The sequence below is a fragment of the Chinchilla lanigera genome, unplaced genomic scaffold (genome assembly GCF_000276665.1).
Source record: "Chinchilla lanigera isolate Chin_1 unplaced genomic scaffold, ChiLan1.0 scaffold00043, whole genome shotgun sequence".
Classification (NCBI taxonomy): Eukaryota; Metazoa; Chordata; class Mammalia; order Rodentia; family Chinchillidae; genus Chinchilla; species Chinchilla lanigera.
In genome coordinates, this window is record NW_004955444.1 from 5,374,519 (window position 1) to 5,400,860 (window position 26,342).

A 26,342-nucleotide genomic window follows, 5' to 3' on the forward strand; every position below is an offset into this window, starting at 1 on the left:
CAAAAATAACTGAATATAATATTAATAACCTTCACACATGAAACGATAATGGTAAAATAAAAAACAAACCTGGCCCAGATGACTTCACTGTTGCACTCGGCCAAACATTTTGTAGGAAAAGCAATAATTCTACACGAACATCTTCTGAGTAGACAAACAGTAGCAATTCAGAGCTTGCTTGACCACAGCAGCAGTGCTCTTAATCTAAAACGAGCAACATGAGAAAGGAAAGTGACAAGCAAATTTCCTTCAGAAACAGAATTGAAAATTCCTAAACAAAGTATGAGCAAGTCAAATGCAACAGATGGCAAACACATCCAAGCCCGATGGCTTTGTTCTGGGCTCCCAAAAGAAATTTAGCCTTCAGTCTAATTAATCACATCCAAGGAGAATAGTGATGCAGTCATCCCAAAAGCTGTGGAAAAATCTTGGCTAAAATTCCATATTTCCTGCACTGTAAAACTTTTAGCGAATGAGGAATAGAAGAGAATCTTTTTAATACAGTAAATGATACCTATTGAAGTTTACAAAAATATAATTTAAATGATATCAAAACTTCTCACCAGGATTGTGAATATAGTAAAGGTAACTCATATCTCCACTTCTGTTTAACTTGGTACTAAACTACCTGGCCTATGCAATACCTCACAGAAAGAAATAAAAATTATTAGATGTGAAAAAAATAAATCTATGGACAGTGTTTGCAAGTGTTATGATTATGAACACAAAATACCCCAGAGCATCCTCAGATAAAATGCTAAAACTCATAAGTTAACATGACAGACTCGATTAGAAACCAGCAATTTTGAAAACAAAGTTGTAGGGTTTGTATCAATCACACCAAACCCCTCGATATGAATCTAGTGACAGAATGCACCAAATCCTTGCACTCAGCATTACAAAATACAACTGAGAAAGATGATGTAATGACCAAATAAAGGAATTGATCAAAGATTGCAATATATTAATTCTCCACATAGTTATATAGAGGTTCAGTGCAATACCAGTTGAAATCATTGCATCAACTTTATAAAAATTCATAAGTTCATGTAAAAATTCATATGGACATGCTACAGGCCAAAATGAGGCTAGGCAGTCCTGAACAAGAGAGAAATCAGAGTACTTACAATATCAGAGAGCCAGACTTATCAAAAATTTGCAATAATTAAGACTTTATGCCATCCACATAAAAATAGAAAAGGTAACTAACAGAGTAAGAAATAGTCCAGAAACACAGTTCTATAATAGACAATTGTGGTAAAGATAGTTATATACCATAATGTGGGACACTGACCTTTGTGCCCCAACACACAAAGAGGAATTCCAGGTGGATGTAGATCTGAGTGCAAATGGTGCAACAAGGAAAGCCCCAGAAGATAGTATATGTGGATGCCTTTATGATCAGTATAGAAATATTTCCTAAATGGTACACAAGATGACGAACCAAAAGATAAGATTGATAAATCATATCACAAAGATTAAGATATTCTATTTATCAAAATATACAATGAAGATAAGTTTAAAGGGTACAGTGAAAGAAGCCTGAGATATATATGGTATAAGTGTAAACATATACAGAGAAATTATAGATGAGCAATATAAATTGAACATATAAAGAATAAAAGTTCAAATTAAATAAAAGCTCAAATAAAAAGAGAGATCCCAATAGAAAACATCAACAGAAAATATGGGGAAAATATTTCAACAAGTATTTCACAAAAAGCATACCCAAATAGCTAATAATCGCACACAGAAGAGCTCAGCACTATTCACCATGGTACATACCGATGAAAATCAAAGTGTGACGCTATTATATACATGCCAGAGAGAAACACCGGGCTCAAATACTGCCAGTGAAAACGATCAAAAAGATCAGTACAAGCTCTATAGACAGCTATTTGTAGTTTTCTCCTAGAGCAAAACCACAAACATCCATGTCCCAGCAATAATGCTGGGTATGGAATCCACGGATATACAATACTGAAAATATGTCCACATCAGTTGACAATATTATTATCTAATTTAGTAAAAAACAGGAAATAACTCAGTTACCTACCATCAACAGAAAGATATAGTTTAGAATACTGATCTAATGGAATGTAGCACGGTAATGAAAATGAATAATCTACTTCCACTGGTGATGGCAGACTTACATGGCACAGAAGTAGTATTTGGTGAAAGAAGCTACCATGAAAATACATGAGATGATTACATTCATATGCATATCTTTTACAAGCAAAGCACTTATATAACTGTCTCATACATACTTCTGTGATTAAAGTTGAAATATTGTTCCTTCGGAGGTAGAAGAAGAGGGTGGTAAAGCAGACTAATAACACAGAAGTTTCTGGTTATATCTTGATTGGCAGTGGTTACAATGGTGTGATTTATACATAAAAATAGTTAAGCTGAATACAGAATAGTCAAGAGTCTGTGTACAAACAAAATTGTTGGGCATTGCATACCAACAGATAAATCAACCAAAAGTCACAGGTCACTTCAAAGACAAATGATTTTCAACATTTGTCTCCTTTCCCATGATTTCATAGCATGACTTTAAACTCACATATCAAATTCTATCTGAATAGATCAAGGTTAAGCTAAGAAAAAAAACATTGCCTAATCAATCAAATTTCAAAGATTTCTATTCAATTTTGATGACTGTTATGGTTGATACATTGTGTCAACTTGGGGAGTCTAGAGGTTTGGCTAAGTGACTCAGCAGGAAGCCAGGGTGCTTACTTTGTATACATCCTGAGCCTGTGGAAGAGGAGGGCATGGAGATTATTGGAGAGCTAGACTCCCCTTAGGTGCGGGTAGCCTGTTTACAATGTAAGGCAGGGAGAGAAGCTGCTTGCCGCCATTCCTCTCTTTTGCTCTGGCTGTTTGCTGTTCGGCTGCCATTCCCCCCTTTGCTCTTGTTGCTTTGCTACCTTCTGCCTCCGAGCCAGCCAAGTATGGACTGAAACCTCCACACACGGTGAGCTAAGTAAACCTTTCCTTCCTTCGTTTTGGGTGCTGGGTGTTTTGTCTCAGCAACGAGGGAAAAGTAACTGAGACAATTACTTACAAACATGTATATTCTCATTAAGCATTGTTCGCAGATGCTCTTTTTAGCCAAGATAAAATTATTTCAATAGGTATATGCGCCTTTCTCAACCCAGGAAACTATTGCCCCAAATCATAGAAGAGATCAATTCAACCAACATATCATCACTATTATAAAAATAAATCCAAAGTGTATATTTGTCTTGCCATAAAATTAAAAAATACTCAAATTCAAAGCATTCAGGTCACCTGTAGTGAGCTAGAGTGTGTTTTAATCCCTTATTGGTTCAGAATACCAGAGGAATCCTCCGTGCTTCTGGTTGCACAAAAGCCAAACTCAGAAATGAAACAGCAAATGATGAAGCCTCTGGTACTACCCCTACCCACACACCCTGCCCTGCTATCAAATACCATGCTGTCCTTCGTTCCAGGAACTCCCTCTGTCCTCCATGGCCAAGCATTTCAATTTCAAACACTCCATCCTATAATTTTAAAGTAAAATTCAGCAACTTCTCTAATTCTATCCCCTCAATACAGTCACAGATATTCTTCAGCTTTGCGTATTATTACCAATGTCTTCAGCTAACTTCATTATTGTCACTTTGATAATTAATTTCCTAATGTTTAATCAGTGTCTTTGAAGCTCACCCCCAGACAATTCCATGCTTACTGACTTGACTTTTTTTTTTAACCCACCCAATTCTTTTACCAAATTTAAGATGAAAGACAAGCAGGTCTTGTTCTGATGGACATTATCAACTACCTACGCTGCTCTGAGCACCACCAGACTGAGAACATTCATTGATCCATTTTGCAAGCTAGAATTCAGAGTACAAGAAATTCCTTTTTTTCAGTGAAGTGTTTTATGTCATAGAGTCAGGACCTTCTCTGATTCATTGGATAAGTACATTAAAAATATCCAATAAATATAATCCAATATTTTAGCAGCAATTTAGCAAACAAAAAAATCACTGAATGTGACATAAATCACATTCTGAAATAATATTTATATTTATGAAAGAATATTTATATTTACTTATATAAATTTTTAAAATATTTATATTTTATTTATAAGAATATTTATACTTATGAAAACATAAATATAAGTGAGTATATGCAGACTAAAAGAAGTCTACACAAGTACACAGTTAGTTCCAATAAACACAGAAATAAATGGAATAACTTTCTAAACCCTGGAAAACTGGGTTGTACTGTTTAACAGGGAGATTCCTCAAAATATTCTAGAATTATCAAAGGAGGAATGTTTTGTAGTAAAAAAATAAGTAGGAAAATAAATTATTTAAAAATAATTGCCTATATTATATTCTTATAATTTTAAAGTTTAAGTGCTTTTGTTTATTTTATAATGATATATTTATATAGCTTATAGTGGTAGACTCTACATGAAGATTTAATTTACACATGTATTATACATAAGTAGCATATTATGAACAAGATTTTACTGATGGGGATACATACTAATTTTTGTGACAGCTGACAAGCTATGATTCTTTACCAGTGTGATATTTGGTAGACTATATTTTATTGTACATATAAATGTAACATATGCATACATAAATAAACATACATATTATATACAAACATGAGATTACATTTCTATTCTTTATTAATCAAAAAGGCCCAATATTATTCTCAGACATTTAAGAGAGTATACCACTTTAGTCTAGAACTTTTTAAGCAAACCTAAGGACTTCATACCATCTCAGAAATTCAAGGGGTCCATGAGCCTGCTGATGTTTATAAAATATTTTGTATATGCTTATCTATGTGCAACTGCATACATTTCACCAAAAACAGTTTAAGCACAAGCCTCTTTATTCAATTTTATATTATTTGCTCTGGCTCCCTGTGAAAAAAATGAGTTACTTCTTCCTCTACTTTTTACACAAAATATGAACTCAGAATAATCTACAGTCAGTAAGTTTCCAAAATTAAATTTTTATATCTCAAATTTGGAGAAATGTTGAACTAGATCAAGCCTCAAATTTAATTTCCATAGCATAAATACTCCAAATGTAATCAATTTTGTTAAGCCCATTAGAACTGTTTCAAAGGAGCACATAACTAAACTCACACCTTGTCTTCCAAAACCCAAATGGCTTCATGCAGCCATTGCTGAATAGAATACTTTGACTAACTGTATCATATTGATGTCATCATTGAAAACACTATTAAGAACAAAGTGGATTGTACTGACCTTTGCCAACTTAATTGGGGTTTTTTGGGGGGCAGAATCAGGGATTGAATCCAAGTCTTTTGCCCTGAGCTACATACCCAGGGTTTTTTTTTTTTTTTTTTTTTTTTTTTTTTTTTGAGACAAGGAGTCACTAAGTCACACGCTTGAACTTGAAATCCTCCTGCTTTTCTTGGTCAAATGAATAGGTATCATTTTAAGGAAACATAAAAAGTAATAGCACAGAGAAAATTCACTTGTTGTGGTCCTACTAAATAGATGAGAGAAAGGCTTTGTCTTAGTTACTTTTCTTTCATTGCTGAGACAAAATAGCAGACACCCAAAATTAAGGAAGGAAAAGTCTATTTAGCTCCTGGTTTGCAGAGGTTTCAGTCCATAATCAGCTGGCTCTAAGGCAGGGTGGCATGGCAAAAGGGCAAGTTCCTGGTGGTAGACAGCAAAAGCAACAAGTGCAAAAGGGGAAAAGCAAGCCTTTTTTCCTCCCATGTGTTATACACAGGCTATATATATTATATGCAGGCTACCTGCCCTAGACTGGGTGTAGCCCTCGCACGATCTCTGTGACTTCCTTGCGCAGGCTCAAGATATTCATAAAGTGAGGACCCTGTCCCTCTGAGTCAGTTAAACTTCTAAATTTCTCAAGTTGACAAAATGAATCAACTATTTCAACATCCTGGAGCATAAACACCTAGGGCATGTCCTCTACACCCCAAGAAGTAGAACTGCTGAGTTACTTAGTTAAGCTTCAAAACTTCTCAAATTGACACAATGGATCAACCATTATAGGCTTACACACATTTACATTCTTGCAAGTACTCTTGAGATCAACACCAGGGTTGGTCAGTGAGGGGAAGTGAACTGAGATGCATCTAAAACATAGGCATAGATAGTTCTATCTGGGGAGCTCTAGGATCTAGGATGGATTTTTAGAGCTATGTAAAATTGGAGCAAATGGAGAGACCTTTGTTCCCTTGTATCAGCAGTGATAAGAAGTAGACAGGAATTCTCCCAAAGAACAGAAGTTTGGGGTAGGATGTGTCCTTTCTGGGCTGGAGCAAGTCCCAAAAGAACTTGCAGACTCAGATGTGAGACATCAGCCACCAAAACTTCCAACAGTGGAAAACAAATGGTTTAGTTCTTGGAGGAGGTCAGGGTTCATCTAGGAAGCTCATCGTAGGATTCATCTTCCAAGGGTAGTGTAAAGGAAAAGCAGTTGTACATTTTGGATCCAAAAGCCTGCATTTGAGTATGCTTCCTTACAGTTAGCCATGGAAATTTCAATAACTCATTTAACTCTGAATTTGATTCTTTTATAAAATAAAATAACAGCACATATGTTTAAACATGACACAATACATGTTAAAGATTTGTTCTAATATCTGCAAAAGAACACTGCAATCTGCAGATCATACTATTCAAATTTAGTTATTATTATTTTGCAGTAAGTATGGCTCAAAATAACATAGTCTGTTTTAAGTCAGTATTCGCTTAAACACACACACTAACACCTGGAATGATACAAACAAAATTACAGGGAAACCAAATAAAAAAAAAAGGTACAGTCTGGTTAACCTGAATTTTATTCATTTTTTCTTACATTTTTTCATTTACCAAATGATATATTATTACAAATGTATTCTGTGAAAATCTCATATCTGTAGGATCATCATGCTGTGGTAGAGTTGAACATGGTTAGACACTGACCTTCTTTGACTTTGAAAGAAAATAAACTATTCAATTCTCTGTGTCAGTGTGCTATATATAGACAAGCTTGGAAGAATTTTCCCAGTAAAAGTTATCAGGATCTGTGTTTCCAAAACAAACCTCACACCCTCCACTAACCCTTTCATCACTGATGTATAGTATGTAATTTTCTTTTACAAAGAAGATATATTAAAGCCATGCCATTCCATAAACATTCAACATACAACCCCTCACAACTTCAGTTATACTTGAGGACTCAGCATAGTACCCAGGTCCTATGAGGTACGTGTCCCAGACAGCACAGCAGGGGTGGGTGGGCATACCACTTCACACCACCTACACAGCTTCCTTTATAATTCTTATGACAGGTTCGGCTGTCTGAATTGATGATCACAGAATGGTCACATAATTTTTACCTCGCATCAAAAAAAAGTCAAGAACCAGTTTGGTTACTTGCCTCTTTTCAAACTGGCAAATAAATAAGTGCAGATTTAAACCACCTTCAAGCTAAAACCATGACACATTTCTCTTAAAGGTGACCAATCACTAGTTTAGTAAATACTACACTAAATTCTCTCGTTGTTCTGAAGGCCATAGAAGTGAACGTTCTTTTCATAAAGTAAAAATATACATGGGGAAGGAGTACACATCAATAAATTAAGTAATTTTAAAACCTATGATTACTTTCTTCTAAATATAAATTCATGTTTAGTTTCATAAATTAAAATAAAAAAACAAATTATGAAATTTAAGTTGTACTGAATAGTCTTGGAGAAACATGAGAGCTACAAAGAGTAAGACTGAAATTTTGTATATTGGTGACTATATCCAGAAGGTGTAAAAAATTTACCCAACCAAAGAAACCCATTTTGTAATACAAACTCGCCTTGAATTAAAAGTGGCACCAGTGTCTGATTACAGTTAAGTCATCACAGAACTTGGTGATTGAAAAGAACAATCATTTTACTTGCTTACAATATGGGCTGGTTTTTCCTGGGGGACACATGGTTGTGATCAGCTGGTGGTCAGTTGGTGGCCTCAGCTTGGAAGGCTTGTATTGTCGTCTTGTCAGGTAGGCTAGCTCAGACTTCTACGAGACAGCAGTGTTAACAAGAGCAAGAAAACCCAAACTAGGATTCATAAAGGGTTTTTGTGGGTCTGCTAGTATGCCATTTGCTAATGGCCCTGGACAAGTCACATAGAGAAGCCCAGCTAAGTGAGTTAAAGGTCTGTAAGAGTACAGCTTCACCCACTTGGGCCATCACTGCGTCTACTAAAGAAGCCAAGTACATAAACTTGGTGATTTGCAGAGGTCTAAGCAAAACTAAGCTATCCACAAATGATAGTCAAATCTATGATTCTACTGCGAACTGTGTGACCTCACAAAAATCACATTTCACATTTCAAATTCTTGAATTATATAAAATAATATAATAACTCTAATCTTTTTAACGTAGGAAGGTTAAGGTTCTATGTTAATACATACATATTTCAATGTTAAAATCTTATTAATGTTTTTTTGGTTTTTCTCCAGTACCAGGAACCGAACTCACGACCTTGTCCTTGCCAGGCAGGCGCTTTTGCCGCTGAACTAAATCCCCAGCCCTCTTATTAATATTCTAATTAAGACAACAAAAGTAAATTAGTAAATGTTCCTGAGACATACATACTGCTCTTCCTTAGCGGCATTTTATGGAATAAAGTAAGTAGTGTTCTTTCAGTTTCAACAGTTACACAGATAATTGCTCTTCCCTATTTTTAAGACAAAAATCATTCCCTCAATCCTTAAAATGTAGTGCATTAGCTGAAGAGAATACATAGGAGTAACAAAATGATTCACAAGTTTTTAGTTTCTGTCGTGCATTCAGAGTAACTACTTTGAAGGCAACAATACACACGGTATTAACTATTGCTATCCTCTTATTATTTTATCATGAAATTTTGTATATTTTTTTCATGAAACAAAAAAGAATTTTTAAAAAGCAGCTTGTTTCTTTCTCAGTGAATGGTCAGCAAATGGTCTCCTGCTCCAAAAATTAATATGGAAAATCTGGTGGTGTGTTAGCCCTGCCACTTTAAACACAAGCTTCCATGGGTTTTCCAGATGTGCGCGTCTCCGGCCAGGAGGAAGGACCGAGAAAGAGCCAGCGCACGGCGAAGGCCTTTCCATTAAATAAAGAAGAGGCTGGAGAACGTTACTTCCGTTTTCCTCTGTTTTGTTGGAACTTCGTTTCATGGCTGCTCTTCGCCAGGCCTACTTACAAAGGAAGCTGCAAAAAATGTCTGGCAGAGAAGCTTTTTTTCCCCAGGAACAGAAAGGAGCCATTTCGAGGAGGGGCCCATATTCTCCACTACATACAAACGAATGTCTCAACACTGTTTAGAGGCGGAGTTTAAATGTATTGATACTATATATTTCCGTAGCTTCTGAACTCACCGATCATGGCTCCAAAAAGCACAGACACGCGTATTTTAAAGTAAGAAGCAGTCCAGTTGAACAGTCACCTTGGCAATTTGCTTGAGACCTCACAGTTTAAAACCCTTCGTGACTCCCCAGATCTGACTCCTTCATTTTTATTTTCTCATCTCACTTCTGCTTGTGGCCTGACACCGTCAAATCCCTCTTCCATATCATATCCAGCATGTACTTGAAGACCTGTTTCCTTGTAATATTCTTTTCTTCAGTTAAATAGTCTCTTAAATTTAAGAATTTCTAATACACACTTCAGAAGGTCCAAAACGTCCTTCACATTTGTTTGGCTATATATTTTTGCAGGAAATAAATCAGTACTTTAAAAATCCTTGAGCAATGATATTTCTCAAATGAAAATTCAATGCTCATTTCTAAATGACAATTTATTTCTTAAAAGTTTTTGTGACTTCAGATGATGATTCTCCATGCACGGCGCACCGCTCAGGACCAACAGCATCGTGTAGAAAGTGCTTCTGTGAGTGAACACAAATGTTTGGACCTAACCTAACCTGATGGGGTGAGACCCTTAAAGGGCTGAGTCCTGAAACCCTTGCTGTCCCACAGGAGTCTACAAGCTAAAATACACGAACACAGGACAAAGCAATAGAAATAAGCTAGGTGTACTGAGTTTTGCACTGCGGTTAGGTGGAAAAGGTTAATTGCTACTAGCATCCTTGCATGTTAACTAGAAAATGACAATTATTTATTCAGTAAAGTAAGCTACTGTTTCTCAAAGAGTAGGCAACCCTCGGGATTTTTTTCCCTCTCAGCTAACGGTGGTAATCATCAACGTGCCCTGGATTCAGTGACCAGCTACCAGTGTCTAGGAGGTCTGCTGATGATAATTTTCCTTGCTTTAATTGTTCTGTAAATATAATGGCTCTAATGAGTTTTCAGAAAGGGAAGGAAGCTGGAGGGAACACTGTTTTGTTTTGTTTTTTATAATCCTCTTTCCTGATTTCCATTTGCTTGGCTTTATTTTTCAGTTGGAAATGGTGATATTCTCAATATTTCCTGAAAGCCAGAAACAACATTTACATGACCTACATAATTTACATGGTAAATTCCACCCCCTGTGTGGCTACATTTTAACTTCAGAAACAATATTATCCTCTTGAGTTTTCAAACAAGCAGAGCCGCCTTGCAACACGAACAAAGACAGCAGTCTTTCACTCAGCTTTGGAAGTATTAAGACACGTTTTAATGATGAATTTTATATATTGATCTAACTTATGACTCATTTCAAGCTTCAGTAAGCCTTGGAGTGTCTGCTCTGTCCCCAAAACTGATTTCTGGCAGTAGTGAATCCAGAGCATTTTCTCCTTTTTCTGTGTGATTTATAGATCTGACCGCTCTAGAACATCCATTACTTTCCCAAAAGATGTGGACATATGTAAATTTTCAGAGACAGCTTAGGTTGATAACAGGTAACACAGGGCATTCTGACCCAGGAAAATAAGCATGTAGGAAAATGATTGGGCCTAAAAACTATGAGATGAATAACGATTTATCTGAAAAATATTTATTTGCATTAATTTTTAGTTTCTGATGCTTTTGTATTTTACTTAATTGCTAGGTTGGAGTCAGTATTAAACATTATAAAGAAAATAAATCCAAAAATGTTGGATTCCAGTGAACATGATGTTAAGTATTACATAAAGCATGTGGTCATTCTTTAAATAAAAGGACAGGTAAATATAGTGGATGTAAGCACAGTTCTTGCATTTACATTCCAAAGTCAACCCCAGCATACCAACTTCAGATAGTTTAGTTAAACTCATTAAATATAATTTTTAAGTTCAATTTCTAGCTGTATTATCTGGGACAAGTTAATTATTCTCGTGGAGCAGTGTCCTCACTTATAAAATGATCCTGTGAGTGTACCTTTCACTTCTATCCTCAAGCCTGGTTGGCTGAAGTGATCCTTTGAGAGCGGTTCAATAATAAAGAGGTTCTCAATCTGGCAGGCTCCCATTTTGCTTCTGTGATGGAGAAAAGTATGATTTTCTCCCTATCTCAGATACAGAAGTACCTCTCAATCTCCCTCTCTGTCCCTCTTGCTCTCAACAGGACAGAACAGTAGATGATACTTAGAAGAGAAAGCATTTCCTTTTCTAAGTAGAAATGAGGGGAGTTAGGAATGAAGATAATGGAGTTTTGGAGACCTATCTGGGAAGCACAGTAGGTCTTAAGGAAACCTATCGGAACATCAAGTATTTTCCACCAAGACCCCTTGGCTCTGGGTGATAATGTACTATGTCTGCACACTACCCAGATGTGGCCAGTCCACGTACTAAGAAATCACACTCCGCAGAGAGCCCGTCACAACAAAATACTCGGTAAGGCACTAATGTGACCAAAGCAGGTTGATCCCACTTCAGCTAAGCTCAGACTCAGGAGCTGGTCATACAGAAGGAGAAAGCGTGCTTGCAAGTGTCTCCTTTCCTTCTTCACAGGCTACATTGTGGCCAAGACCCTCCGGGTGACCTTGAGGGTGTGCTGTAGAGTTAGAAGTTGTTCTCAAAGTTTCCTACCAGCCCGGGACGAAGAGAGCTAAACCACAAGCGATGTGTTCTCCCCCTCCCATAGTGAGGATAGTTCCGTCTGAGATGCATTTTAAACTAAGAACTTTCACACATAAGAATTAATAATAATTGCACTTGGTGCCTTCACAAAACATGAACATAAGTTCATACTAGGGTTAATCTGTAAAAACTTTCCAAAACCTAAAGCAATGCAACTACAGAAGGTGCGAGAGTCTTGTGGATGGGGTACTTTTGTGTAGGACGTTTTCAATAAATCAGTTTTACCGTGGCGCAGAGGCACGGCACTTTTCATATTTCAGCATCAGTTACTCTTCACTGAGCATGGCAAAGGAATAGAACCCATTATACTATATTGTAGGCAACAAAATATATGATTTTAAGAATCTCGTTCTTCTGACTTTACCTTCCACTGAAGTCATGTAAATTATCTATCCATATAGAGTCTGGACAAGTAGAACATTGTAAGGATGTAATTTTTTAAAGGAAAGGCTGTATTTTTTTTTGCTCCCACAGTGCTCTGTGTTGATAAATAGTGGAGAAACTAAAAAAAGTGTCATCTAGTTCAGATGCTTCCATTCCAATATAAGACCAGAGATAAATTAAGAATAACTCTATAGACAAATACGCATGTTCCAAAATCAAGGCCATGAGCTTTTCTTGCAAATCTTTTGGTTTACATAATCTCTCTTCCTTTCCTAATTTCTGCCTTAACACCAGCAGATGACTAAACACCCAGCCTGCAAGGCCCTATGAGACTCCATCCCTAGCTACCCCTTGCAGAGATTCCCCTCTAAAGTGACACTCTTCACTCAGTGAGTTTCATACTCACCCCGGTTCTCTGGAGGTTGCTTTAGGAGAAATTTAACAGATTAGAAAATGAGCAACTTTTACGTGCACATTAGTGGAGGAGGCAAAAACAGAGAGTACCTGGGGGAGAGACAAATCTCCTTTAGTATGCAGATGGGAGCACAGACTCCTGAAAAATTTCCAAAGTTGGAAAGGAGCAGACATTTAGAAATCAGCAAGGTAATATTGAATATTTCATAGAACACTCCTGGCCTATAAACATCAGCCTCCTCTATTTACTCTAACCTGGGAAAAGTTCTGCTGTTCGCAGTACCTCATGTTATCGCTAATTTACTTTCTAAGGGCTGGGAATGGAGCTCAGTGGTAGAGTGCTTGCCTGGCATGCACAAGGCCCTGAGTTCAATCCCCAGTACTACCAAAAAAAAAGAAGAAAAAGCACTAATGTACTTTCTGAAGAGACCAAATAAATGTCTAAGTGGTGCCACATTGGGAATCTCTATCCAACATTCATTTTGATACGTCACGGAGAAAAAAGAACTCGAACCAGAAAGGGTTATATTTTAGAGGGAAAATTAACATTTCATCAATAAACAAATTAAAGCAAAGGTTACTAAATAATTGAAACCCAGAGACAATGCACAAGGTATTTAAGGGAATGCTGTATTTTTCAAGTTACTGGCCTGATAGACTCCAGGCAGTTTATTTTCAGTGATAAAAGAGTGGATAATTCCAGAAGGGAGGAAGCTTCAGGGACACCAAAGCTGCTGACGTCTTGCCGTGTTCATGTGAAGATTAAAGCAAAAACGAAAAATAAATGTTGGCTTTCATTACAAGTAGTAATAGTTACCTGTACTCAGCACAGGGCATTTAAGTAGATTAGCACAGAAGAGCCTAGTAAAGAAGAAAAGAAAGGAAGGAAGAAGAAGAAGGAAGAAAGGAAAAAAGTAATATTTCATTTTGTTGACCAATGCATTTAAAAACCACAAAACTTCGGTACAAGGCACCACAATCACTTACTCAGGTCTAACATCTGAGGCAGCTGTCAGAATCCCCAAGATTTATGCTCTGACATTTCAGCAGAGAGGTGAAAGCTCTTGAGGAGAACTGGGCACACACTGCATGCAGCACTCAGCCCCAGAACCCACTCTCTGGATTGCGCCTGTGCTATTCCTCTCATCCGGGCCCATATACCTGCACGGCGACTGGAGAGTGTTTTACATTTAGTTTTGAAACATTTCACTGTTATTTCCCTTTGAAAACCATTATGTGTAAAGGATTTGAAGGCCAGATACATTTTTCTTCTTGTTCTTCTTTGTGGGGAATCAGAATAGGCATGGTGCGAAGTTTTTGTTTGAGGAAGGAAAGTTGTTTTGCAGACAGACTGGCAGAAGGGCACGGCAGTGAGTGCTAACTCTTGAAATTCTGGTACACGGGACCCATCACCTGACAGTACTGCGATGTGTGATACCTGGGCTCCAACACTGCCAGGGGGAGGAGCCCAGAGAAGAACCATGCAGGTGACCCATGAGGTTGGTGGTGAAGAGAAGTGACACCAGTTCTGTGGACCAGGAGAAAATTTACCTGAACAGTTCCTCCATGGATCTGATCTGAGCCTTACACTGCACTATAGCCCAGGAAGGGTGAGGCAGAAGGATCACAAAGTTTGAGTCCATCTTGGATAACTTAGTGATTTCAGGTGACCTGGTGTCAAAAAAGGGTGTATGTGTATGGGGGGGGTGACAGTGACCAGGGACGTAGCTCAGTGAGAACAACCTGAGTTACATCCCTAGTACTGCACACAAAAAAATTCTTCAATGAATTTAAAATCTATATCAATGAAATTATCTGTGAAAAATAGGTATGATCTAAGTTTAAGTAGTGGGGAAGAAGAAATGGGAAAGATTATACCTGCCCTGATGTTCCTATCTCACAAGTCCAAGAACATAATAGTAAAGACTTTAATTAAAAACAGATAACCAAAAAGCAATTATATAAAAAAAAATCATTTTGAAGAAAACACTTTCCAACTACAGGTAGTTCATAACTTAAACTATGGTTAAACTCAGAAATGTTTACTTTATAATGTTTCCATGGTGACACCCAATCAGTAGAAATCATACTTAAAATCTTGAATTTTGATCTTTTATTGGACTAGCTCTATGTATTAAGACACTCTCTCAGTGCCTAACTGTGGGTAAATGTAAGTGTTCTAAGTATACTTACTGTGAGGGAGGCTGAGGTATATGCTCGGCAGATGAGGTATATTCCATGTATATTTGACTTACGATAATTGCAGTGTACTTTAGGTTTATCAAGAAGTAATGTCCTTATAAGTCATACAGCATTTGAAGCTTTTATAGCAACAGGCTTGCATAATCCTGATATCAAAACCCGACAGAGAAATAAGAAACTATAGACTCACACATAAGGGTTCAAGAGTACTATTCATATCAATATCTTATCAATATCTCCCATAAAAACAGATAAAAAACAATGAAATACTATTGTTAAGGATTAAATCTAAATTTACCACAACATTTTATGCATTCAGAGGTGGGGCTTCTGGAAGGTGACTGGAACAAGAAGATGCTCTGCTCATCAATGGATTATGTCACTGATTAGTCCATAGCAGAATGTGCTGTTGGAAGATGGGTATTGTTCAGAGTTGGATTGCTCGGCATGAGTGGGAAGGACCTAGTCTCCTCTCTGACTCCTCCTTTCTTTGTAGGATTCCTAGCTACTATGGACTGAGCAGATTTCCTCTGCATGACCTTCTAGTGTAGTGTTTCTGCCTTGGAGCCATGAACTAAACCATGGACTGAACACTCTAAAACCGTAAGCCAAAATTTACCTTTCCTCTTTATAAACTGTGAGTGCTGAGTATTCTTTCCCAGCAACAGGAAGGTGATTATTCCAATCATCAAAATGAATTCAACAATGTACAGAAGTAAGACAACAAAAAATGAAGTTAAAATCAGTGGAACTATATACTTGTAATCTCAGCACTTAGGAAGTTGAGTTAGGAAGATCACAATTTCGATTGCCACCTGTGTAAGTCAGTGAGACTCTCTCTTAAAAAAAAAAACAAACAGGGCTAAAGATATAGTTTAATGTAACGTTTCAGTGCTGTTTCCAGTTCCATGATAAACAACTAACTTAGTTAATTAATTTAAAACAGTAGGAAAATATATGAGTCAGCATATTATATAAAATACATGTATAGCCAATAAACACATGAAAAGATTCTAAAAGTTACTACTAATGAAGAAAATGCAAATTCAAGCATCTGCCTGACAAGTGCAAGGTACTGAGTTCAATTCCTGGTACTGGGGGAAAAAAAGAAAAAGATTTTGAGTGACTGGAGCACTCATATATGACTGGTGAAAAATTCAAACTGAATAACTAGTTAGAAAACTATGGAGTTTCTTAAAAGTTTAATATACCTTAGCATAAAACCATGGCATTCCACTCCTACCTACCTCTCCCAGAGAAATCAGAATATCTGCCGTATAATATCTTGAACATAAGTGTTCTAATGAGCTTCTTTCTGCTAATCAAAAACTGGAAATAACCCCTAATTTCCAATAGGATTTAATGGATAAGTTGGCTGTGATCATTCAGTGAAATGCTTTTCAGCAAAGGAAGGGAAGAAACTAGCAATACGTGAACTGTTTAAAAAAATATTAATCTATCAATTCATCAAATTCTATCCTTTAGTTTAGTGTAGTTTTTATATCATTTATATCTTAAGAAAGAAGATGTAACATTTTAAAGTAAAAACTAATTCCCCAAATAGGTTCAGTTTTAAGATTTTCCCAGAATACTGTCAAATGAATGGCCTCCTGTAGCTTTAGGACTCTGGGATCCTTAAATTACTATGTAAACCAGTTTGCATATGCTGAGGCCATATTTAGGATCAGTGATTTTCAAACCATAGAAAACAACTTTCATAATTAAAAATTTTAGTCAGCAAATCATGTCTGAATGCTGACTTTGAATCCTTTTACTTTGTGAGTCTTGAAGTCCACTTATGGGAGAACTTTTGTTCTAAAGCAGACAGTTTGGTACATTCAGCTTTCTCTACCATAGCAGAAAATTGTGATCCTCTCAAAAGCATGGTATAAAAATAGTCTATCTGTAGTGGTCCAAAAAAATCCTTCAAAAATTTAAAAAGTGCTTTCTCCTGTTAGCTCTTCTGATCGTGTAATATTATAATTGATATTATTAAGTACAAAATAAGTTATTAAATGTTATTACAAAATGAGTGCATTTGGAGCCACTTTTATACATGGTAGAAATGCAGAACTGTACAGTTTAGAAAATTGCTTTATAGTTTCTTCTGACCTTAACCTAAGTCACCCTAAGGCCGAGGCATTCTATATCTAGGTGCCTATTAAAGAGAAACGAGAACATATACCACATAATATCTTGAACACATATATTCTTAAAAGGCTTCTGAACATGAGCACCACATTGAGAGCAACCCAAGTGTCTATATGTAGGTGTCCTACAGAAGTGTGAACTGTAAGATAAGGAGGCATTTGGACCTCTAATAGGTGAAACTCCATGCTTAATCTGGCTCCTCCCACACCAACATGGCTGTGATTCTTATCCAAGTAGTCTATGTTTACATTATATAGCAGCGATGTTTTTCTCTATATGAAAATCCCAGACTTTGACAAATTAGTACAAGTCAATTGCATTATCATATAGTTTTAGGTCATTAAAGTCCTTTAAAAAAAGAGTAAAAGCAGAGGAGAAAGAGAGAGAGAGAGATTTAACAGGAATAATGAAGTTGAAAATGCGTTAATAATAGACCTATAAAAAGAAAAGGTATTATTGAGATAGTAATTTCTCAAACCTTTCATTTGGAAAGCTAAATTTAAAATAAATATTTTAATTATTATCCAAATACTAAATATTGAAAAGGAAGATGCAGGTTTACAATTTTACTTTAAAACTAATATAAATATACAAAGTCTATCTGAACTGAAAAGAACTAAGAGTAAAATACAAATTGGTAAACTTTGTGCTTATCAGATGTTTATGCTAAATGTCCAATTTCTAGAGTAAAAAGTATTCTGACTACTCCACCAGATATATTTCCATGTTTTCAGCAAAAATAAATGTAAAATCATCATACCTCACCTAAATTATGACAACAGTTTCCTATGAAACTTAAATTTTCCATTTTTCTCATTTTGATGCCACTTCTGTTCAAAATTCACACATGATCATTTTTCTGCTTAAAACCTTTAAGTTACCCTAAACAGTGTTTCTCAAAATGCACTGGGGCAAAAACGCTATGTTAGGCACAGATGCTAAGAATAATAAAGGATCAAAATATACACTAGGCATGGTGAAATGGGAAGAAATTGTACAAGAGGAAAGAGGAACTAGGGAAGGGGAAGGGGAGGGAAGGAAAAGGAAAAGAAATGACAATTTTAAAAAGTACAGTTTTGGGGTCCATTCCAGAACCAGGCAACAAAAATCTTGTGATCTTTTGCTGATTAGCCTGTATTCTAGAAAGCAGTCCAGATGTTTCTGAAAATCACTAATGTGGTGGTTAAAATTCAGACTCCTTAGAATGGCATTTCAGACCCTTAAAAACTTCACCCTCAAAAGTTAGGCTCTTCCCTCTCTTTTCTGCCTCGTCTTTTTGTCTACTACTTTTCTCAATCTTTGCGTATTTCTCTGTGTTTGCTTATTTACTTTCTAATATTTACTTTATGTTTATTTACCTTATTTATATTCTTTTTTTACTTTATAAGTGAAAATAGTTATATCTCTTATCGGAGACCCTTTCCGTGCTACCAGTTATTAAGGACGCCCGCAGTGAGTCCCCAGTCTCCTGCCAGGAGTTGCAGCACATCGCAGGAAGAAAGGACAAGAGATGAAACAGAGGAGCAGGCAGGGATCTGCGATGACCAGTTGCTCTCAGGGAACAAGAGGCCGTGAGGCCCCGGAACCTTGGCAGTCACGCATTACAGCTGAGGCAAGGTCAGTGAGGGAAGGCCAGTGAGCGTTTCTGGGGACAGTAAAGGTGACTATGGTGGGTAAGAAGAACAAAGCATTCTTGGAAGTGCAAGCGCTAGACAGGGAGACAAGGAGAAAACTGTAGTCTCCCCAGCTGCCTTATTGTCTTCAGCAGCTCCTGCCCTGTGATAGCAGGGCAGTCATCAGCCCTAGGGCTTCCAGCTGCGACCAGAGAAGAGCAGGGTGCCTCTAGTTTCCAATTGGCCCCAAATTGCACGCCAAGGACAAGCACGGACATCTCCTAGGCTCAGTTTATAATCTGTGGTCCTCAACAGCCTCTTCCTTTTATCATGCAGATGTATGCAAATATTGGGGTGCATAAGAGCCAAATAGCAGCTTATTTTGAAAGGTTGATTCTTAAATCCCACCACTGTGAAGTCCATGTACTTCAGTAGAACTGGAGTGAGTGGAACAATAATTTTCATTTTAAATATTCCTCAGTTTTGAATAAATAACCTCTGAACTACACTTTTGAGCCTCTATACTAACAAACCGCAATGCAGTTGAAAAGTCATGTAAACTACTGATTATAATACATGTGTAAGTGTTTTAAATATTCCTGGCAGCTCTGAAACTTTGCCTAAAATACGAATGCAGAGAAAAAGATTGGAAGGAAGAAACACTTAGCAAGTGATTGCCAGAGTTGCTAAATGAGGGCGACGCAGATTGCACTGGAGAAACCAGAAGAATGAAGAGGGCAGAGTTCCCGGCCGCGCACCTGTCACCCCAGCCTGCAGGGCTCACGCAAGAAGACCGCACGTTGAGCTCAGCACAGACAAGTAAGACACTGCCTCCAAATTTAAAATGTAGAAAGAGGGGAGGGAGCTGGGGATGTAGCTCGGTAGTAAAGTTTCCTAGGTTTGATTCTGTATCCAAGCAAAGCAGATTATATAAATTCAGGAAATAAAAAAATAAAAGCTAAGACAAAATAGTGAAAGAAATTGTGATTTATTGAATGGGAAAATATGGGAAAAGGAATCTTGAATCTCTATTTCAACACTTACCTTTTCTTAGAGATTATGAACACCGACGCACAAAGCTTTGATGACTTTCGACTCATATGCTTTTTATGCACAATAGTTAAGGAAATTAGGCTCTGCAAATAATGATAATAATCAGATATAACTGAAATAATAATAAGCAGATGTAACTGAAAATGAAGGGAGACGTAGGGGCCACCTGGAATCTCAGCCCTTCAGTCGTGCTGGTAGTATCTGAAATCACCAACGCAAAAGAAACCGTCCAAACTGAGTAAGTCTGACGAAAGGAGAGACGGAAGACCTGAACTCCAAGTGACACAGCTGACCACTCCCACAGCCGCACTGTCCAGGACATGCCGCCGGGCCCCTCCCTCCTCACGCCACCTAGCTCACCACATGAGTTACTGCTATTTATTTACCCTTGTCATGAAGAGACTTATTTCTTCCTTTAAAATCTATTTCATTAACCATCATTTAACATTATGCCCACTCCGATATTTACCACTGGAAAGAAAAATTACTTCCTTTTCTGCACTCTGACAGGATTTTGTCCATATTTTTACAGTTATAATTATAGGTTCATAATTAGCATTATATTTATTTGTCTCTGAAGGCTGCAGCAATCTTGAAGGCAAGAACTACCATCAATCTTTCACTGCCTAATAGCTACAGCTGCCAGTGGTTATTAGTTAACAAATATTTATTGAATAAAAAATGTGGTTCCAGTCTTCTAAATGCTATGATTCAGCATTATCATCTGTTAACAAGGGATTTTAATAATTACATGGAAAAGTGTTAAGTTAATGTTAATTAAAAGTTAGTCATCAATAATAAGCGAAAAGATGAGACTAAAAATAACTGAAAGGAGGAAGAAATGTCACATTAATTACTAAACACAGAAGGAAATGGAAATTCTTTAACATTCTTTTGTTCTTAATGGGACATCTTTATTAAAAAGCTTACAGATTGAGTAGCTAAGTCTGGTTAAAGGAAAGAAAAGTATCAAAATGGTTGAGGTTTTATTCTCAGATGGGAAAAATAACACAATAGAATTTAGGAGAGGTGTGCATTTGGAGGGAGCACAACTAATTTTGCATTAGAAAGATCTGAATTGTAGGTTAAAACGGGAAAAATAAGTTATAATATCTAGTAAGGAAATACAGATTAGCAACTGTACAGTGATCGAATGTTTAAGACTCAGGTATAATTTTAGACTAAATCATCACATAGGTAATTGTAGAAGACATGAGAATATTTTGGGGAAAACGCTAAAGATCTAAGTATAGAGCCCTGAAAAACATCGTAATCAATGAGAAAAAGAGAAAAAACATGAAGATTGTAAGGATCCATTGGGTTCTTGCTGTACCCCAGGAAGGAGCAGCGGCGAGAACGAGGAAAAGATAAAGGAGACAAAAAGCAGAGATCAGGTGGAGGTGGAACTGCCCAAGAACAGGAGAGCGTTTATTTTTAACCCTCAAGAGAGGTTTATTAATCTCCGCCTCGCTGCCCAGCAATCAGTTAATAAGCTACAGTGGCTTGTTCACGTGCTTCGAGGAGCTCCCGTGTTCTCGGGCGGCTTCCTCCTGCACGTGTAATTACTCTCCAGGTTCATCGGCTCCAACAAAAAATAACAGAGGAGCAAGTCAGAGGAATATGTGGAGAACCAAGAGGAGTACGTTTCAGAACTAAGGAAGAGTGAACGAAAATCTGTACAGGTACTTGACATAGTAGCAATAATAAACAATATAAATGAAATACCTCATCCTTATTATTATAGAATGTTCCAATTGCTACAAGATAATGATACTATCTTCCTTACTGCCAACATATCCTTCTGTCTAGAAAATGAAGCAAATTATTGTCTTAGTGAAAATTATCCCATAGTTTATTAGTATGTTCAAACTGTTTTAAGTTTGCCGTTAAGACACATGTACTCCTTCAAGATCTGTTACAGACATAATTTTGCAGGATTAATTCTATTTTAACTCTTTATAATAATTAGAAAAATCCTTAGAAAGTTGTTAATATTTAGTCTGCGATCTTATTGAAAAAGTTCCGTTTTCAGGGTTTGTATTTATTTGACCTCACTGAGAACTTATTCCAAACAGCATCACATACAGCAAATTTGTCAATAAAAGTCTACAGCCATTATTAAAGATTGAACCTGTCTAAGAAAGCTTTGCCAGCTGGGACCAAAAAGCAAACCAGGGGCTGAGGATTTAGCTCAGCGGCACAGTGCCTGCCTGGCAAGCTCAAGGTCATGAGTTCAATTCCCGGTACTGGAAAAAAAAAAAGCAAACCAGTGGGTTAAAAGACCGTGAAGGCCGAGGCAGAGTTACACACTGTTGGAGCACAGAAAGCATACATTAACATCACACACACACACACACACACACAGCCCACATAAAATAGTCTGGCAGATTTCTGAGTTAAGGCATTTAAGGGCTTCCCTGTCCAATCATTAATGATGACTAAGCTAATCAGGTAGAGACTGTATTTAGCAAGAAAGAGGGGTAAAAAAAGGAACTTACAGGCTTGTTAAGGGAAGTCACTAAAATCTTCAACAAAAGGGAAAGATAATCTGATTTCCAGAACTGAAACAATTTTACTTGAATGCCCTACTTTCTACAAAAATAGTTTACAAAGCAACTTACAAAGATTATAAAATCACTAAAGTACCCATCCACACAAAGGGGTCACACAAAAGATTCTCTCAAGGAGGAAATTTTAACATTGAACTCACTAGACTATGATTTTAAGCATAAATATGCATAAAGAACTAAAGTTATCATATATAGAGTTAAATAAAAATACATAAATGATATCTTACCAAATATAAAATGTGAAAAGGGAATATATGAAAGAGCAGCTGGGCACGATGGTGCACATGTGTAATCTGGCTGAGGTAGGAGGATCACCAGAAATTTGAGGCCAGCTTGAGCCACATAGTGAGTTCAAGGCCGGTGTGGACCACATAGACAGACTCTGTCTCAAAATGACAAAATAAATAAATAAATAAGAACAAACTCGAGCTGAAATTTAAGTCATCAGAATGTTCAGTAACAGATTTTAAACTAGTAGAAGAAAAGAATTAGTAAGCTTGACATTTTTAGGAATTAGTCAACCTTAGAAGCAAAAACTGCCTTAGAAAAATAAAGTCTCAGAGACCTATAGAGAACCTTCAAGAGTACCAATAAGCACATAATTGGAATTTCAGAAGGAGGGGCAACAAAGGATATGAGAAAAGAATATTCAAAGAACAAATGATATACATTTTAGAATTTGATTAAAGAAACACTACACATCCAAGAAAATAGATAAAATGCTTATGGGGTTAATAATATCCCTTAGTTACTGGGAGCTGATCAGGTCTGCAATCTCCTGAACAAGTGTATGGTGAAGGCTAAATAAAAAAAGACAAACAATGATTTCAGGGCTCCAGAAGGATCAGCACCCTCTCAAAGAATTGGAGATTTGCTGGGGGCTAAGACCAAGACCTTCTCTGGGTGGCCCATATTTATTTGATTATCAGAAGGGAGGGGAGTATTCAAGAAGGGCAGAATTATTCAAGGACTTCTCCAAGTAAGGTATTAAATTAATCCACCCAGGACTGAGATGCCTGAGGTTATACTCTTTATCTAGTTGAGGTTGGATCCAGGTGCCCTTGACTGTGACCTTGTCTTTCTGGCTTCATCACCACTACAGGTTTCAGTAGGGATCAGTGACTCACAGAGGTCCACTTACTATGAGTCCATTGCCCATCTCCAGACAAGGACCCTATGCCTTGAACAGACTCACAAGTGAACATGAAAAGCCAATTGATTAATTTAAGTGCTGCTCAGGTCTGCTTCCCAGTATTCTCCATCACATAGACATGTACACCAAATAATCATGTTCAAACTTGTAAACCAGAAATAGGAAATCTTGAAAACATTAAGGAAATGCAACGTATAATTATACAACTGATTGTCAAGATAAATAGTTGACTTTGCTTCCAAAACTCTTAGCCAGGAAGCAATAGAATGGCATATTTAAACCACTTAGAGGGGGAAAAAAAGGCAACCAAAAATTCTGTGTAACTGGGAAATAGTAAACGTTTTCAGATAAATGTAAACTATGATAATCCATACCTAGTGAAATTACTCCACCAGAAGTACTAAAGCATGCCTTTTGACCTGGAATGATAACACTATTAGCAGTAATTAAATACACATGAAAAGTAAATGACACTGGTAAATGTGAATATACATATGTAAACATAAAAGACAGGAAAATATATCTATTTGTACACACTTCGTTGGGGACCAGAGGACATGAAATAACATTTTACTGTGCTGGGGACCAGGCTACATGACTGAGGTCCTTGGTCTCAAGGCCAGTGTGACCCTGCTTTAGGAAGGGAGAAGTATTCAGAAGGCCAAATGCTGCCCGGCTGCATGGAGAAAGCTAGCAACTGCAACATTCCTGAGGCAAAATAGCATCTACCCAGGACAATTTAAAGAATGCAGACATAGTGATATGGAGCAGCAATTGTTCTCCGTTTCTTTGTCCCCATTTACTGAGTTGTTATTCCATAAAAATTACACTATCCCTTCTTCCCGTGTGCTTCTCACTGGGTGATAAAAGTAGGTCAACCACTGAGACTGTTGTGTCTGTCCACCAGAGGCAGGTTTCTCCTGGTGCCCTTCTACTTTGAATATCGTCCCTTGTCTTTTATCCCTGCCATTCCCTCCATAGACATCCAGGGCTCTCATCATCCCATGGGACATCATCTACCTATATAATTAATAACTTCGTAAAATAATAATTATCAAACTGTTCTTAAAGGAGCAGGAAAGGGAGAAGGGATGGAACAAACTTTTTATGTAATACTAAAATCAAATTGTGATGAACCTGAACCTGATTATTTTACTTTAAATTATTAATTGTAATTCCAAAACAGTCACCAAGGAAATACCTTACATAAAGAAATAATTGCATTAGAGAAAGAGAAAAGTCTCAAAGCAGTAACATAATCTCTCATTTAATTAAATACAAAAGGAGTAACAAACACGGAGAGGAAGAAATATAACAATAGAGTTTACCGTGGAAATGAATGAAATTAAGATTAGGCCAAAAAAGACACAAAGGGGTTAGGGATGTAGCTCAGCAGTATAACCGCTTGCCTGGCAAGCCTGAGGTCATGAGTTCAATTCCCAGAACCAAACAAAGAAAAAAGACACAAAGAACGCAAGTTACAAAATGATTACTATAAACACTAAATTAGTAGTAATTATGCTAAACATACATAACAATCAAATCAGAAGTCAGAATTTGGCAGAATGCATAACTTAAAAACTTCATTATTCAATGAAGGAATTCTTGAATGCAATTCTATATGCATTCAAAAGAAATACATTTTAGACTGAAATATAAAAAGAAGCTTACAGTAAAATATTGGAGTAAGATATAACATGCAACTAACAACCAAAGTAAAACCTGGAACGGCTACTTAATGTTAGAAAAGACGGATTTTAAAAGCCTTTACTGGAGTGAAAGCTTTCAGTTTTTGTCCATTTAAAATCAGAAACAGGACAAGGATGTCCACTATCATCACTCTTATTCAATATAGTTCTGGGAACATTAAACAGAGCAATTAGATAAAAAAGAAAAATAAAAGGAATAAAGATAGGAAAGGAAGAAGTGAAATTACCATTATTCACAGATGACATGATACTCTACATAAAAGACCCCCAAAACTCCACCAAATGACTTCTAGATTTAATAGCTAAATCCAATAGCATAGCTGGCTACAAAGTCAACACTCAAAAATCACTAGCATTGCTGTGCACAAACAACAAACTCACTGAAGGAGAAATTAAGGAAATCACACCCTTCACAACAGCACCCAAAAAAATGAAATGCTTGGAATAAATCTAACAAAGGAAGTAAGAGATGTACACATTGAAAATTACACTACTCTGAAAAAAAAGACTGAAGATTTCAGAAAATGGAAAAATTCCTTGCTCATTGGTAGGAAGAACCAACATTGTGAAAATGACCGTATTCACACAACTGCTATAAAGATTTAATGCAAACCCTATCAAATGCCATTAGTATACTTCACAAAACTAGAGAAAACATTCCTAAAATTCATCTGGAACCAGAAGAGATCTCAAATAGCAAAGGCAATCCTGGCCAACACAGGCAAGTTAGGGGTCATCACAATCCCTGACTTGAAATTATACTACAAAGCTACCATGATAAAAATCAGAATGGTCCGGGGTGGGGGGAGAAAAAACAGACCTGAGTATCATTGGAACAGATTAGAAGATGCAGCCACAGCCATAAACACATTCAGCCACCTTACCTTTGACAAAGGTGCCAAACATGTTCACTGGAGGAAAGACAGCCTCTTTAATAAATGATGCTGGGAAAAATGCCTTTCCACGCTAGACACTAAAACTAGACCCATGTCTATCACTATGAACCAAACTAAAGTCAAAATGAATCAAAGATCTAAATACTAAAACAGAAACACTAAATCACTGGAA